The following is a 17,274-nucleotide window of genomic DNA, read 5'->3' as shown; positions in this document are numbered from 1 at the left end:
ATTCTTGCATACCAAGGGCAAATTGCGGAGCCGTTCTTCTAGCATTCCTACGCATTACAGTCATTTCCCTGTTGGATAAGCTATGTTTCACCCCATATGGAAGAAGTATGAACATTGTTTTGTATTCTGGAATAGGGCCGATAATGAACTGAAAAACTCAAAAATAGTTTGAAATTCGGTTCAGGAATTAAATCATTGAACTAGGTTCATGAACTAAATGAGTTGAATATGAGTTAAAAACTAAGTTCATTAACTAAATAAGCTAAACTTGAACTATACATAATTCGATCCGTTAAGTTCACGAGTCAACTCAATTATATATTAGATGGATTATATTATTTTTAAGAGTAGGTTTAAAGATTTGCTCCAAATCTTAACCATATATTTTCTTTTAATCTAACAATTTTAATTGATAATTTATATTCTTAACTGAGCAAAATATTTCTAAAAATAATTATACAGATAAAATCAACGTAATATAAATTTCAATGTTATAAATTTTATTTATTTTTATATTTAATATTTAAAAAAATTATTAATTTAAAATGTCAAATATATGAAAATAATAAATTTTAAAAAATAACTTTTAAGTCCGTGAAACAAACTAGTTGAACCTAACAAGGTGAATTGAGTAGTTTGTGAACTTCTAACGAGTCGAATTTGAGCTAGAAAAAAATTTGTGACAAATTCGAACTGATATTTAAGCTGAACTAATTCTTAACGAATCAAGTTGAGCTTAGGTGATTTCGACTCGATTTGACTCATTTTCAACCCTACTCTAAACCACATAAGGTAACTGATCTACTTCAACAGCTAAAACCACAGCTAAAACCACGAAAGGTAACTGATCTATCTCAACAGCTAAGGGCTCACAGTCTGTCCAATCTTTGAAGCACAAACCCAATTCATCTAACAAATGGTTGAGTTCGATCAATTCCATCAATTCTTCTTCACTCATGTCCTTTAAATACACTTTCGAGTATCGATTTAATGATTTTATAAGTACAACCGTTTCTTTGACACTTACTTGAGTACTACTTCCACTTCCAACATCCACTTAATTATCTATAACATCACATACTTTAGGATAGGATTCTATGGAGGGTAGCTTGTAAGACATTCCTCGATATAACACTGTAGAACTGCCTGATCGCCATACCACGATACCTCCAGTTTTACTCTGGTAAAATAAGCAAGAAAGTAATACTATGAAGATAAAGGCTCTTGCAATTCAAATATTCTGATAAGCAACTACACTACAAGTGTTGGGATAAACAACCAACTTAATAAACATTTAATGCATAAGTGTGTATCATATAAGTGTTTCCCTAGAAGCTATTTCTATATCAAAAGATTAAATAAATTTAAATTATTTTTCTAAGCTATCCAATAGACCTTATAAAAAATAAGTTGAACATAAGTTATTGGGAATCTCTCATAAGTTGTTTCCACTTCTCATAAGCTGTCTCAATATCATACATAATGGTTCTTCAAAAAAAGTCTATGTGATTAAAGTTGATGACTTATTTTTGTTTTTTCATTATTTATATTAAACTCATTAATACACGTGGAATTGCAACATGATAGTTAATAAAATGAGGAATGAAATCCAAAAAAATTATCATTTTACAAATTCTTCTCACCCAGTCTTCATTACTGTTATCTTCTTCCTCCTCTAAACCTTCATCATTCATTTATCCATGGCTTCCTCATCAACTGCAAACGTTAACTCGTTACAAATGTCAGTTTGTGGTTGCAACCGATCAATAAAATTGTTTATGTCAAACTCACTTGAAAACTCTAAACATAGATATTGAAATTGTCCGACTAATGTCTAGTAGCAAAGTGTTCATATGAGATGATGAACTTGAACGAAATACATCAAGTGACCCCAGAACTTCAAGTCGATGCAATTTTTTAAAAGTATTGAAGGATTTAAGTTGCATTATTAAGGATCTTAGACATTAAAAAAAACAAGGATAAAAATGAAGTTGAAAAAGAAAAGGAGAAAAACAAATTTGTTCAAACTTCTGCTATTGTGTCATAGAGTTTATTCATTACTTATCAGAAATGGAGTTACACACCAGCAATAATATTATTAAGAAGTTGTAGTGATTTATTGACATGAATGTATTTATTATATATTTTGTTGGTCGAAGAATGTATTAATTATTGTGAGCATTAGATAGGTTTTAGGAGTTAATTTGTCACCCCTTATACTTGGCATTCCACCAAATCGTATGTTTTTACTATTAAACGACTATACCAATAGTGATAAACTAAAAAAAATTTATCAAATTTTAAAAAGTATGAGTTTTTATCAGAAATTTCAAAACTATACCTGAAATTTTGAAATTTTTGAAAAAATAATCATAATTTTCATGTTTTTATCGAAAATTTCAAAACTATTCCAAAATTTTTTAAATTTCCGATAAAAACTCATGAAAAATTTACTAGCAATTTTGAAATGTGTGTTTTTACCAAAAATTTCTGATAAAAACTCTTGTATTTTTTACCAAAATTTGAAATGTATGTTTCTGGAAATTTTAAATAAACTACTGGAATTTTTAAATGAACTACCGCAAATTTCATTCGACCATTTTGTTCTTTTTTCGACCAGAGACATTTTTGACATTATAAAAATATTGGAGGTGTCAGGTTTAAATTTTAAGGTGGCAGATAAATTCAGGATTGGTTGGCAAAAGTGCATGGCACATTCATAATATTCGGGTGGGCCAAATTGCAAGGTATTCCACAAGCCCACATAGCCATATGGCTTATTCGCACGATTATTTTTCGAAGATTTTATTTTACACTTCTACAAGTCCAGCGAAATTCCCAAGTTGCCCCTGCTTCGGAGATGTATCTCCGAAGTATTTTTTTTATAGATTTTTCCAAAGTTTGGAAGTGCACTTCCGAAAAACATCAAATGGGGGGTGTTTTCGGATATGCACTTCCGAAAACACCTTTTTCACATTTTTGGGGGTTTTCGGAAGTGCACTTCCGAAATATGCAGAAATTGTGTTTTTTTTTATGTTTTTCTAAACAACGTTTAGTCCCGTATTTTTAATTAAACGAAAACACCAAATAAAATAAATGACATATCAACATAAAATACTAATATTATATACAAGCCGAATTATATATACAAGCCGAATAAAATACTAATAGTGTGCGAAAATGTACGTGAATGTCAAGAAATACAACCTGAATACAATAAAATCCAAGAAAAATAAACTGAACCCCTAATGAGTATGCCTAACCCTAACGCCCTGGGACCTCCTCTGCCTCATATATGTCGCCGCACCACCCGCATCACCGACCATCCTCTCCACCACGGCGACTGCCTCTGGACCGCCCTGATCAATGATACCTCGCTCCAACGCGTCCTGCCCAAGCATCTATATCCGATGGCATATCGGCAGGAGATCAATGGCATGGTCATCATCGGCTTGCTGGTTCTCCAGGATCTCCTCGTATGTTGGCCTAGGAGCTCCGAGAGCGTCGGGTGTCATCAGAGGATGTGACACCTGATAGATACTCCTCCGGGACCAAATGATGCTCCCAGTCCTCAAATATTGCAGTGAGCTCCACTCGGGTAACTGTGACGGGAGCAGCCTCAAACGGTGATGCGGGCACCGCTTAAGGAGATACCTCACCATGGTGTTGGCCCCGCATGCCAACCAGCCTGAGTATAACGCGATGCAGTCAAAGGGGACAACAGTAGTGTAGTCACTGAATAGCCTCCAACGAATGTCATTGTGAGCTGTGCGGACGAGGTACCCGCGATATGGTCTCACTATATTGTTCCCTCTTTGGAGAACGTCTCGGGCGGCCCTGGGCATGGCGTCATCGTACGCAGGATCAATGGCGAAGCCGTGGATGCGGGGGAAGTAGGAAATGATCCAGCCCTGAAACACAAACACGATAATGTATTAAAAATAAATACGAACCATAAATAAATGTGAAACAATTAAAATGAATGGCAGATCCGATCAACTGCCTGGTCCTCCAGTTGGAGGCTTCATTCAGCTTCTGGTATAGGTATACCAGAATAGCTAACCCCCAGTTCCACTGGTGAATGGTAGTGAGGTCCATGAAGTAGCGTAGGTAGGTCACGTCAGGTTGCACTCTTTTCCACGAAAAGTGCAGTGTCTACCAGGAACATGAACCAGCATCGGAGAGCGCAGGCACGGTGATACTCCGTAAATAGGTCGTTACCCGCCTCCTCAGACTCGGCCGCCGTCACCAGGTGATTCTCATACAACTCCTTCAAGCTAGAGAACCAGATATGGGCCCCACTCGTCGTCCTGCACTCAAACTCAGCCATGTATGGGTCCATACCCAAATAGTAGACCATCCACTCGATCGCCTCGACCCTCTGAATCCGGAAATGGTGCAGCAGTCTCCCTCTGATTGGCAGGTGGAGAAGACAATGCACATCGTTAAAGGTGATCGTCAACTCCCCAACAGGTAAGTGGAAAGAAGACGTCTCCCAATGCCATCGCTCCATGAAATCCCTCTGCATGTTGTGGCTGATGGTGGTATACCCGGTCATGCACAACTCACCTAGACCGGAAGCCCGCACCACATCATTAAACCACTGCGCCTCTAGTTTAAAGAGAACAAAAATCTTCCGCGTGTGGTTCACTATTTTTAGCGTCGGCCTTTCCTGTTACAACAAAAATAATAATAAAAAAGATTGTTAATTAGACTGTGAAGAAAATGTGAGATAAAAAGCTAAATAAAAAGCGGTTAAATAATAAAGTTGGATAAATTATAAAAAAATACCTCTCTCTCCAAGACACATCGAGCGACGTGCTCGTGGTAGGAAATTAGCACGGAAGTGTCCCTAGACCCTCCGGGTAGCCCTCCTCCTCATCCTCCCCGTGTAGAGGATCAACATCAGGTATCTCCTCCTCTGCCTCCTGGTATCTCTCCTCCTCCTCCCGTACCTCCTCCTGACGGGAAAAAGATACCCGAGCCAGCCGACTCCTCGATCCAGACGAGGAACCAGGCTCATATGTATGGACGGGTGCTCGTACTCTACCTCGTCCCCGCGTCGGTGCCAGCTGCTCCGCCAGCTCGTGTCTTGCCGACGCTATTTGTGTCTCTCTCCTCTGTCTGATACGTGCCGGGTTGCCTGCCATTTTTCTGAAAAAAATTGAAAGCCATTAGAATGTGAAACACTCAAGAAAATTAAAAAAAACAACTCTGGGTATATTTCGGAAGTGCATTTCCGAAACTGGGCAAGGAGGTGTTTTCGGAAATGCACTTCCGAAACCCCCCCTGCGAACACCATTTTTGCAGCAACCCATTTCCTCCCTATATGCTTCAGAATCAAATTTTTACTAACTAAACACACACATTGAAGTATAATAACTAAATCCTAAAACATTTTACTAATTTCTAACAACCCTAAAGTGCATTTCAATCCTATAGTTGAAGGATTTAAAACTTACAAATTAGAAGCTTTGAAATTGGAAGTTTGAGTGGCCTTTGAAGGTTGTAAGGAAACTTTGGAAAGCAAATTCGTGTAGTAGGATGGAGATTTTGAGTTTTAGGGTAAAAATGAAAATGGGGGGCTGTTTTGTTTAAACAGCAAAACGCGTATTTTTTCGAAAATGCATCTCCGAAGTGGTGATTTCGAAAATGTATTTCTGAAAAAAAATTTTACCTAAAAAAAAAAGGTGATTTCAAAAGTGTACTTCCGAAATCACTCTTTTTTCCAACTTCGGAAGTGCATTTTCAAAATATAGGGACATTATAGGAAATTCGCCGCAGTGATCAAGAAGGTAGGGGGTCAATAAAGAAATTTTCTTATATCTTTATCATTATAAAATTTATAAAATACTAAGATCAGTTTGATTTCCTTTTTAAAAAGTTTTTTTTGAAAAATTAAAAATTAAAAAACTTGTTTGGATATAAAATTGTTTTTAAAAATTGTTTTCAATTTAATACTAGTTTTTAAAACTGAAAAAGTAAAACAGAGTTAGCATATTTTTGCTTTTCAATTTTGATTTTTCATTTTAAATTTTGATAAAAAATACAGAAAAAAAAGAATTTTGTAATGGTATTTATGTAATACTTTTCCATTTGAGAATATAAAAAGAGAAAGAAATATTTTTTTATGTGTGAAGGTTGTTGGAATTAAACTCAATCCTTTGAGTAATTCACTATCACTACACAATGACAATGAAAGATTTGGTGAAAAGGTGAATTAGGGTTTACGAAAATAAAAGAGAAGAAGAAGAAGATTTTCTGCAGAGTTTCTCTCTGTCCACAAACTGTGAAAAACCTTTTATTCACTTGCAACAGCAAATTTTGTGAATACAAGTTGTAATACAAAAATAGGGGTTACTTTCTCTATTTATAGTTTTAGGTTTGCCTTCGGCCTAAGCATAAAGCTCAAAACATAAAAGCCCAAAATACATATTTTAGATCCAAGTCGAAATACTGTGTGAAGCTAACTGCTTCGACACTTCCGCAACCTAGACTATTTTGACACAACCTTCCTTCTGTCGAGAAACCTGCTTTGACACAAGGAATTACAATTTAACCCACCATCTAATTAATTGTGTCTACACTATCTACATTTATCATAGCTCTTAGTCTTCTGAATACTTCGACTTGCACACCCTTCGTGATGATATCTGCAATCTGATCTTAGTTCTGCAGTTTTCTACATTCATCTTTCCTTTAGCTACCTGCTCTCGAAGATAATGAAATCTCATTTCGATGTGCTTGCTTCTGCCATGTGCTATTGGGTTCTTCGCCAGATTGATAGCTGGCATGTTGTCGATCTTCATGGTAATTGCTCCATGATCTTCTGCTGTAATATCTTCGACCAAGTTCACAATCCATGTTGCTTAACATGCACAAAGAGAAGCAGCTATGTACTCTGCTTCACACGACGATAATGCCACTACTGGTTCTTTTCTCGAACTCCAAGCAATTGGTGTACCACCTAGCATAAACACATAACCAGTTGTGGATTTTTTATCCTCAGCATCACTACATTAACTTGAGTCGGTGTAACCCACTAACTTGCATTTTTCCCTTATTAGCTGTAGGAAACAAAATGCCATAGTCGAGAGTTCCTTTCAGATACCTTAGTATCCTCTTTGTCGCTGCTAGGTGTGATACCTTTGCCTTCTGCATGAATCTACTTACCATACCGACATTGTATGCTAAGTCAGGCCTTGTGAGACAAAGGTACCTCAATGACCCAATAAGTCTTCTGTATTGAGTTGGGTCGACATCATTTTCATCAGATCCTTTCGCCAGTTGCAGTCTTGGTTCGGTAATTGTTGAATTCGATTTGAATTCTTCCATCTTAGATCTCTTGAGAATTTCACTTAAATATCTTATTTGATGCATCATCAAGCCTCTACTACTCTTCTAGAATTCGATGCCAAAGAAATATGAAATGTCGGCCAGATCAGAAATTTTAAATTCCTTGCTAAGATCACCTTTGAAGTATTCAATATCTTTCTTGCAACTACCTGTTATCAATAAGTCATCGATATAGAAACATAGAATAAGCAATTCACTTTTGCTTCTTCCTACATATACTCCATGCACAGTTGTGCCCTTCACGAATTCCTTCTCCTTTAAGAAACTGTCAATCTTCTTATTCAAAGCTCTTGGAGCTTGCTTCAGTCCATACAGGGCCTTATGCAGCCGGTACATTTTTTTAAAAACTCGATTGACTACTTTAGACATAATTTTAGTGAAATAGACAGCCATCCCAACATTTTCGGATTCTCTACCAAAGAACACAGTTAGAGCTACAGCCGCATAGAAACTCAAAGGCACCTAATAAACAAGTAGTGATGATCCCGTCTCTTTGCCCTTTGCAGAACAAAAACACAACCTACTGGAAGGCCAGTGGGGATATACTTAGTATGTGATCGCTTCACACCACATCATCATCATCCTATACACACCATATTTTTGTTTGTACATGTTTGCAACTTCCACAAAATATCATCATCACAATTTGAACATTAAGTTGTATTTTATCACATTTGCCTGTATTTTGTAGCACTATATATATATATATATATATATATATATATATATATATATATATATATATATATATATATATATATATATATATATATATATATGGGACGACTCAAGTGAGAACACTTGGTTATTATGAGAAATGAGAACAATGAATCACGACCATTAAATTTTGATTTTGTTGATTTTAATGGACTGGATTAGTTTCTCTTTCTATGTTGATTTAAAATAAATACAAAGGATCATAGAAAGAGAAACCAATCCAGTCCATTAAAATCAACAAAATCAAAATTTAATGGTCGTGATTCATTGTTCTCATTTCTCATAATAACCAAGTGTTCTCATTTGAGTCGTCCTATATATATATATATATATATATATATATATATATATATATATATATATATATATATATATATATATATATATATATATATATATATATACGTCACCAAATATTTAATATAATAAAATAATAAACGCCAGATTTTCACACGGGGGAATTGTAAAATTTTCAATAAAATTAGTTGTGACATGTATTTCACGTCGCTAACCAGAATTTAAAAATTAAAAAATATTGAGTGGGAAATGTTGACCGATTGAATTGATTGGGCTACCAATTTTATCTTTTTGTGGTATTTCACGTGGCAAGTTTAGCGTGATTTTCATGTGGCTAGTTTATTAGATTGTGGCGTTATTTTCATGTGCCAAGTTTTCTCTTCCCCATGTGTTATCAATTTCCCCGAATCTCTTCTCACTTCTTATGAGTTTGGGCGTGGTTTTCACGTGGCAAGTTTGACTACAAGAAAATAATAAAATAATCAATCTCAAATTTTCTCATGGAGAGAATTTTAAAAATTTTAAAAATGGAAATGTGACGTGTTTATCACGTTTCTACTTAAATTTCAAAATTTTAAAAATTTAAGGGGGAAATTTTGATCGGTACAATAAAGTAGACTGACATGCTTTTAAACTGCGTCATGAAAATCATGTCGCAACGAACAACGTTACTTTATTAGTGACATGATTATCATGACAGTGCCTATCATGTGAAAACAGTTTCACAACCAACAATGTGACTTTATTTGCAACGTGATTATCATGACACTGCAGGCCCTATTTATTAGGCGAGCTGCACACCTCCTCTCCATATTTTTTATTAGTATCTCTTCAACAAACAAATCTCATTATATCCCATCACTTCTTCACCATTTTTTTCTCCTTTCCACCATTTATCCTCCATCAAAAATAGTGCATATTCTCATTTTCATCTACTCCACCTTTTTTTGCAAAGCTTAATTTTATCTGGTTTCCACTCATAGGTATTATTATTTAGTAATTTTTGTTTATTAAACTTTATTTTTGATATTTTATAATTTGATTTTTCTTTTATTTGTTGACAAGTTGATAAAGATTCAACAAGCTTTATCGACTGATTGAAGCTTCTCCATTTTTATTTGATTTCTTAATTAAAAGGTATATATTATTTTTTATTTTCATATAAAATATATATTGAGTTGTAGGTTGTTTGATATTTTTGTTATATATTGTTGAAAATAATTGATTTTAGATAATATATTGTTGATATTTAAATGAAAATAATTTTTTAATTTTTAATAAACATACATTGCTTTATATAAAAAATGATGTAAAACTAAAAAAATTATCTAATTTAATAGTGTCTTTTAAATTGCTCTTAAATGATATTGTTTTTCATTAAAAAATATATATTTTTTGTTTGTAAAAGGAATTGTTTATTTTAATATCTCTATTTAAAAAAACTCTTTAAAATGACAATATTTATCTTACTCGTATTTTTTTAAAAATCAAATGAAATTTAGTAATTCATTTATTAAAAAAGTTATCTTTTTTTACCGGTGACCATGTGTATATAGCATGCAAAAAAAGATTTTTTTAAAAACATTGTGGATTTTAACTTTTAAATATTAATTTTTATATACTGCGAAATTTGATTTTAGTCTCTGGTAAAGTTTTTTTGTAAAACCTCCATCGTAATATCTTGATTCTCTCGTTATAGACCCTGAATGTACTATTTCAACTTAGATTCTAATTTTGAGTGACTTGGCAGTTCAGCTGGATTTTTATTTTATTTTTTATTAAAATTTTTAAATTTTTTAAAATTAACTACTTATTTTTTGATTAAAATTTTATATTTTTTAAAATTAACTATTTATTTTTTTTATCAAAATATTATTTTAGACTATGCAAATTCTCGCTGCAAGACAAGCCCATTTACTCAAATGTTTTGAATTTATTAACTCACAATTGAGTTTGTTTATAAACACTAACATACTTTTATTACTAGTCGATGTGGGATTCCTTGGCATTACAACAACATACAGTATCCAACATAAGAAAACCAGTTTAAATGATTAATTTCTTTAAAAAACAATAGAATTACAAGTTTAAATGATTAATTTCTTCAACAAAAATGAGCAAAATACAGTATCTAACATTCTATTTCTTATTGTTTTTGGAAAAAGCTAAAAAATAAAAAATCAAGTGCAACTGACTATAATAAACCAAGATCCTAAAAACTGCTTCACAACAAATCATATAAGTAGATATTTTGGTAGTTGACTCACGATAAATGGAGTCTCGCTAAAGAAGTAGACTTCAGGAACATCCAATCCACCAGAACTAAAACTTGTATCACCAGAGTTTAGATGGTGCGAGTAAGCAAAAAAAAAAAATTGACATATTGATAACTATATTTGACATTGATACCAAGTTTAAATCTAAATATGCAAATCCAATAAATCACTAGAGGCAGGAGGTGCATCATTTGGCCTTACATAAAATGAACACCAATAAGATACACTCAAATTAAAGAAGAAACAGCTAAAGAAACTAAAAGGGAAAGTACTGGCCGAAGAAAGCTAACACAATAGTCCCACATCGTTTTTTAAGTAAATAATTTAAGTGTATATAAAATAAAATCTCATATAAATGAATGAAATAAAAACAAGCCACAAGTCAAGCCCAATATGAATTCAAATCAAATTTTTGTTTAAATAATTTCTAAATTTATAATTTATATAAAAAATCATATTTATAACTATTATTTATTAATTTTCGTTTCTTTATTAACTATTTATTATTAATATTTTTTAATTAAAAAATATTTTGTGGCATGGTTTCCATGACGAAAATTTGATACATATATCTATTTGTGAATTGAATTTCAATTGGCAAAGTTGTGACGTGAAAATCATGTGGCAAACTTCACCAATATTTCATTTTGTGGGGTGGAAATCACGTGGAAAATCGGTCACCTACTCTGCGATTTGAACAAACCTGTAAACAATGTAGAATGTTGTGACGTGAAACTCACATGGCAAAGTGTTGCGACGTGAATTTCATGTGACAAATTTGTGACGTGATTTTCACATTGCAACTGAGTTGCCACAAGCGCTCCTGTCACGTGATCACTCATATCGTTAAATAAAGCGTTGTGGCGTGATTTAGGTGGTTGTGGCGTGAAACTCACGTGGCTAATGACATTATTTTTTGTAGTGATATATATAATTTCAAGTATTTGTCATCTCAATGTCAATGACAAGGTAAAATTACAAACACAAATATCTTGAATAAAATATAAAGTCAATAGTTATATTAACTTAGCATCACAGAACATCTAAATGTACCCTGCTTATAAATATTGAAAGGAGGCAATAGTGATAATTGAGGTAGAAGCACAAACCTCAAGAATCTGCTTTTTCATCATTTTTTCAATGGACTTGTCACCCTCCCCTTGGTTGAATACAAGAATACATTGTAAAATGTTCTTAAACACCGTCATCAGCATCCCCTCTAAACTTGTTACAAATTCAGCAATAAAAGAATATAATATCTGATTAACATAATAACCAAATAAAGCAACATTATAAGTGTAAATTATGAAAATTGTTAAAAGCAATGGAAAAGGATAACTAATTTTGTAACAGCCATTTGACTTTTCGAATGTTTCTATACTCATATCTCAGTGGCATAAAAAGGTCATCTTTTTCCAGATTCCCCTAAAGAAAGATCATAAACAGTTATTTTTCACTAATTGACTTTAGATTTATGTTAAGATTAATATGTGAGTTCTTTTTAGTACAGTTCAAAACCAAACAAAAATGAGGGAGGAAATAAGAGATTGGAGGAGAAGATTATGAAAGCTAAATAAGAAAGGTTTAAGAACAACAATTACCAAATGCTCCAGAGAAGATGGTGAATCCCCAGGTCTTTGCATGGTGAAAGAGTCTTGAAAGTCTACTATCTATCAATAGCAAATGAAATGCATGAGATGTCAAATTTTCCCTTCATGTCAAATATAATTGCACTAACATAAGGACACTTACGTAACTAATAAATGTAAATATTGAAAATCTGAACATAGCCTCTTCTAAACGCCACCTATCTTGTTTTCATTTGACATAATTTAAGGTCTCATCCCCCCCCCCCCCCTCTCCCCTAAACTCACTACTACACACTACCTATACCAACTTTACACCATTTCCCCTCGAATCTTCATTGAGCATTCCGAAAGTTTCTTTCTCTACCTCTATCCCTGCTCCTCAACATATCCTTCTTCATCTTCTTCTAAAGTAAACTCACTCTCCTTTGCTATGCCAACACTGTTTCTTTATTTGATTTTCTTTGTTAATTTAAACATGGTGTTTCTCTGGATTTTCCATTTATTATTTACATTCTTTTATTGCATTTACCTTCACTTTACATCACTAACTTACACATGAAATCTATAAAATCGAAAATGATATAAATACTACTAAACTCAAAAGTCATTGACATTAGTTTATATCTAGAACTCTGGAAAAATTTGGTTCATTGTGCGTAGCTTATTTTGTAGCTCTGTTAAAACCTTGACAATAGGGTTCACATCCTTGTTATCTGCATTTTTATCGTAATGGAGAAACTATTGTTTCCATAAAGTCATCCTTTTTAATTCAAACGGATGCATAATGTTTATTATCGTTTTCTTAAAAAAGTGGATGGATGGATGATATGTGATTGTTTCTGAATAGTTTGTGTCTTCTTAGCTTGTTATCAAACTATACTCATTATCTTTTATGTCTATGTAATTGTTATTTTTAGAGATGTTGCAAGAATATGGATATGGTATGTCCTATATCATATATTCAATGGCGGAGCCACATTGGAGTGAGAGGGTGCAGTTGCACCCCCTGAAATTCTGAAAAACATGAACAATACCATTGAATTATAAGCTTTACAAGTCATATTGAACAAATAAATAATGTTTGAACCCCCTGAATTTTGTTAAAATCATTAACTAAATTATATTGCACCTCCAAAGCTGTACATTCTGACACATTAGTACATATAGTAAAAATGCAAGAAATTAAACAAAATAAAATATCAAACTAGTACATACTATCTTTTACTATAAATAAAATCTCTTTATTTTCCCCTTATAATGCATATTCTAAATATAATTTCAATAATTTTTTTTTGTTTTTCCACTAAAAAACATAGCTTACGTTTTGCCGCACGTGCATACATGTTTTTCTGCTTTAATATAATTATAGTTTTTTTATAATATCATAGACTTAAATTAATTCGTATATATCATTAGTATAAATTTTTTTACATAGAAATAAATTATAATTATTAAGTTACTTAAAAATTATTTTAATTAGAAATATTACTTAATTAACACATAGAAATTGTTATTTTAAAGTATATAATAAAAAAAATTCAAAAAATATTTTGCACCCCCTAGTCCAGGTTCCTGGCTCCGCCTCTCCATATATCTCTAGAGTTTTGTAATGTTTACTGATTTTTTATCTAATGGAATGGTGTTTACTATAAAAAAAATTAACCTCTTAATAAAATTACCTTCAAAGAATATAAATTACCTCTTAAATATATATTAAATTTAACCTCTCAATAAAAAAATATAAAAAATTACCTTACATGTTTGGTATTAATTGAGGATAGATTGTTTGGCATTAATTAAGAGGCTAAATTTATTTAAGAAGTCATTGACTTAATGTGAATATCTTTTTCTCATGAAGACTCAACAATTACCCTCAATAAAAAATATTTTTTTAATATTGATTATTTATTTTATATTTCAATCCATTTACATTAATTATTCTTTAGCATTTTTATTTTTAAATTAGTTTTTATCAAAGATAATTCAGGTTTTCAAAGCAACTTTATCTATTTGGCAAAAATATTTTTCATAGTGGTTGCTCTAGTCTATACATATAATAACTTGGTGCTTTAAAGTTTTTTTTGTTGAATTAGGATCTGACTTTATATTTTTTGGGTGATACTTTATGTATTTAAGATGTTTAATATATATATATATATATATATATATATATATATATATATATATATATATATATATATATATATATATATATATATATATATATATATATATATATATATATATTGGATGATTGGTTTCATCAAAGAGTAAAAAATGATAACTTTATACATATTTTATAACTTAAAAGATCAGGTTGTTACAAAAAAAAAATTAGAAATTAACTTATTACAATAAAATAACTTAAAAGAACATTGATATAATGATGTCTACAGAATTAACTATATTAATATATTGCGACTTTCATATAGAAGAACAAAATTTTAGCGTGTATGCTTATACAATATATCAAATTCAATATTCACTCTCTTAAAAGTAATGTCTTTGTTTTAGAACAATCCATCAATTCTAGAATAATAATAACACAATAGTAATTTACAATAAACTATTAACATATTGTGTTTACCAAAATTATAAATGATAGTAGATAATCTTATTTAAAAATTGAAAGAATTAACAATTACCAACGATTATGGCATGAGTAATTTTTTGAAAACTCAGTTATAGTCAAAGTTAAGTCGCGGGCAATATTTTCTTGAATTCTTTTTTAATGCATTTCAATGTATAATTTTAAACATACTGTACATTTGGGACGCATATCCTAGAGTGGAATTCACACCATCTGTCATACCCCAAAATTTGCCCACACTATTTCTCCTATTCAAGTTTCAAATCCATATGCAAAACTCCTATACAAATTCTCCTATACAAGGCTCTGAACTAGGGTTTGGTTCATTCAAAAGAAAATCACTGAATCAATGGCTCAACATATCCCACTTTACCTCCATGACAAGTATCAACGCCTATCTCAAAGTTTTGGTCATTCAAAAGCTCAGAAGGTCAACAGTCGACTGTTTAACCTAAAAAGTCAACTGTGGTCAAAGTAAAGTCAAAACTCCTGACTTTTCGCCAAGATCCTCATATTGAATTATCATTCACCATTTGATCAAGAATTGATCATGGTTCATCAAGGAAAGATCAGAAAAGTCAAAGGTCAGAAGTTACTATTTTTGGCATGAACTGAAAAAGTCAACCAAACTTTGAAAATTCACCAAATATTCATACTTCATCAGAAAAATTCCCACCAAAGCTCATTTTAAAGGAAATTCATTCCTCTATCCAATGGTCCAAGAATCAGAGCTCATAGGTCAATGGTTTAAGAGATATGGCTTCATACATTATAGGTCCTTTTCAAAAGTCAACAAAAGACACTTTTTTCAAAAGGGGCATAAAGTGAGAATGGAAAATGATTTTGACATAGGACCAAAGACACTAGTTAGAGGACTCTCTAAGCTTTATAAAGAGTCCTAGAAAACTTCCATACCCCAAAAATTGAGGGAGATACACCTTGGCAAAGTTGAGCTATTTAAAAGGGAAATATGTGAAGAAATTCAAATTTTTTTGCAAATGGGCCTAGGTAACTTTGATTCAATCTTGATCCATAATTCATTTAGAGCCCAAAATCTATTTGCCACGAAAATATGATGAATATTTGATTTTATTTGAATTGTTATTCATTTAAAATCATATATTTAATCAAGATTGAAGGAAAAATTGAAAAGATTTATTTTCTTTCTAAAATCAATCATCAATAATCACCAATATATGCCAAATATTATTCATAATTCGTGCAAGGCAATTTGTGAAGAGAAAGATTGAGTTTAGGCCAAGATTAGAAAGGAAATTTCAATCAAATTTCCAAAGTTGCAAATTTTAGATTCAAATGGATTCTCTCCATATTTGTTAACCTATTCTCCTCTCTATAAGTACTTGAAGCAATCCTAATGCTAGGGGACGGATGCTGCAGCCTCCAGAACTCGTACCTTGCTCTCAAAATTTCAAGAAAATTCATAAATCGGTTTCCACATTGCAGCTTGATTCAAGCCATATAAGGTGTTCCAATCAATCCCTGGGCGTTTTCTAGACGTGATCATATCCTCTCCATCGATTGGAATACTCAGAGTCAAAGCGTATACATCACGGTTAGTCAGTTTCAAAATTTGTTCGATTCGCATTATTCATGGATCATTGGTGTTGTTTGGATGCATATTACTGTTTGCCATGATATATAGAGTCTTTCTGGGCGTTTAATTGTATTTCCATGGTCGTTTGCCCCGAGTTGCCATGTTAGGGTTTACGAGTTTCAAATTAGGGTTCTTCGATTTAGCATGAATTAGGACTTGACGCAGGTACTATCATGTTCGTATGGCCAAAACGAACAAGAATATGGTTTCGCTTTTGAATTTTTATGCGTGTATGAGGTTCTAGCATTTGACAGGTATAGAAAGTATACGTTTCTACAGCTCACTGGTAATGAGCGCTGTAAAAGGTGGATTGAAGAAGTTTCATGAAGAAGACGATGATGTGTCTTCACATGAGTGGACCGTTCGAATCCGCACGCCTTTTTATTATTATCGATTGCGTATTGTTATATATTTTTCTGTTTTCAAAGCCATATCAATTGAAACATGTAGACGGAATGGCAAGAGAGCGTATGCTTCACTCAAGGGTCCAGGGTTCGATCCCTGGCCCTTGCAAAGATTTTTTCACTTATTTCTCTTGCAGATCCTGTATGAACTCAAAGCTAAGGATTAGCATACACCCTCATGCGACCACCATCAGATCCAGCATCCAGCAAATCCAACGCATCAGGATCAAGGGTCCATCATACACCTTCAGGCCTGCGTAGCACCAAATCAAGAGCTAAGTTTTTATATTTTTTTTAATTATATAGCTTAGTATTCCTTTTATATATACATATCATTTTATTATTTATACTTTTTTCCTAATAAACTTATTTTACTAAATTTTGTATATACATAAATAATTTATATTTTAATTTATTTGATAAAAATTGA

This window comes from Vicia villosa, linkage group LG1 (assembly GCF_029867415.1).
Source record: "Vicia villosa cultivar HV-30 ecotype Madison, WI linkage group LG1, Vvil1.0, whole genome shotgun sequence".
Lineage (NCBI taxonomy): Eukaryota > Viridiplantae > Streptophyta > Magnoliopsida > Fabales > Fabaceae > Vicia > Vicia villosa.
The sequence above is the reverse complement of the archived record's forward strand: the minus strand, read 5'-3'. Positions refer to the sequence as shown.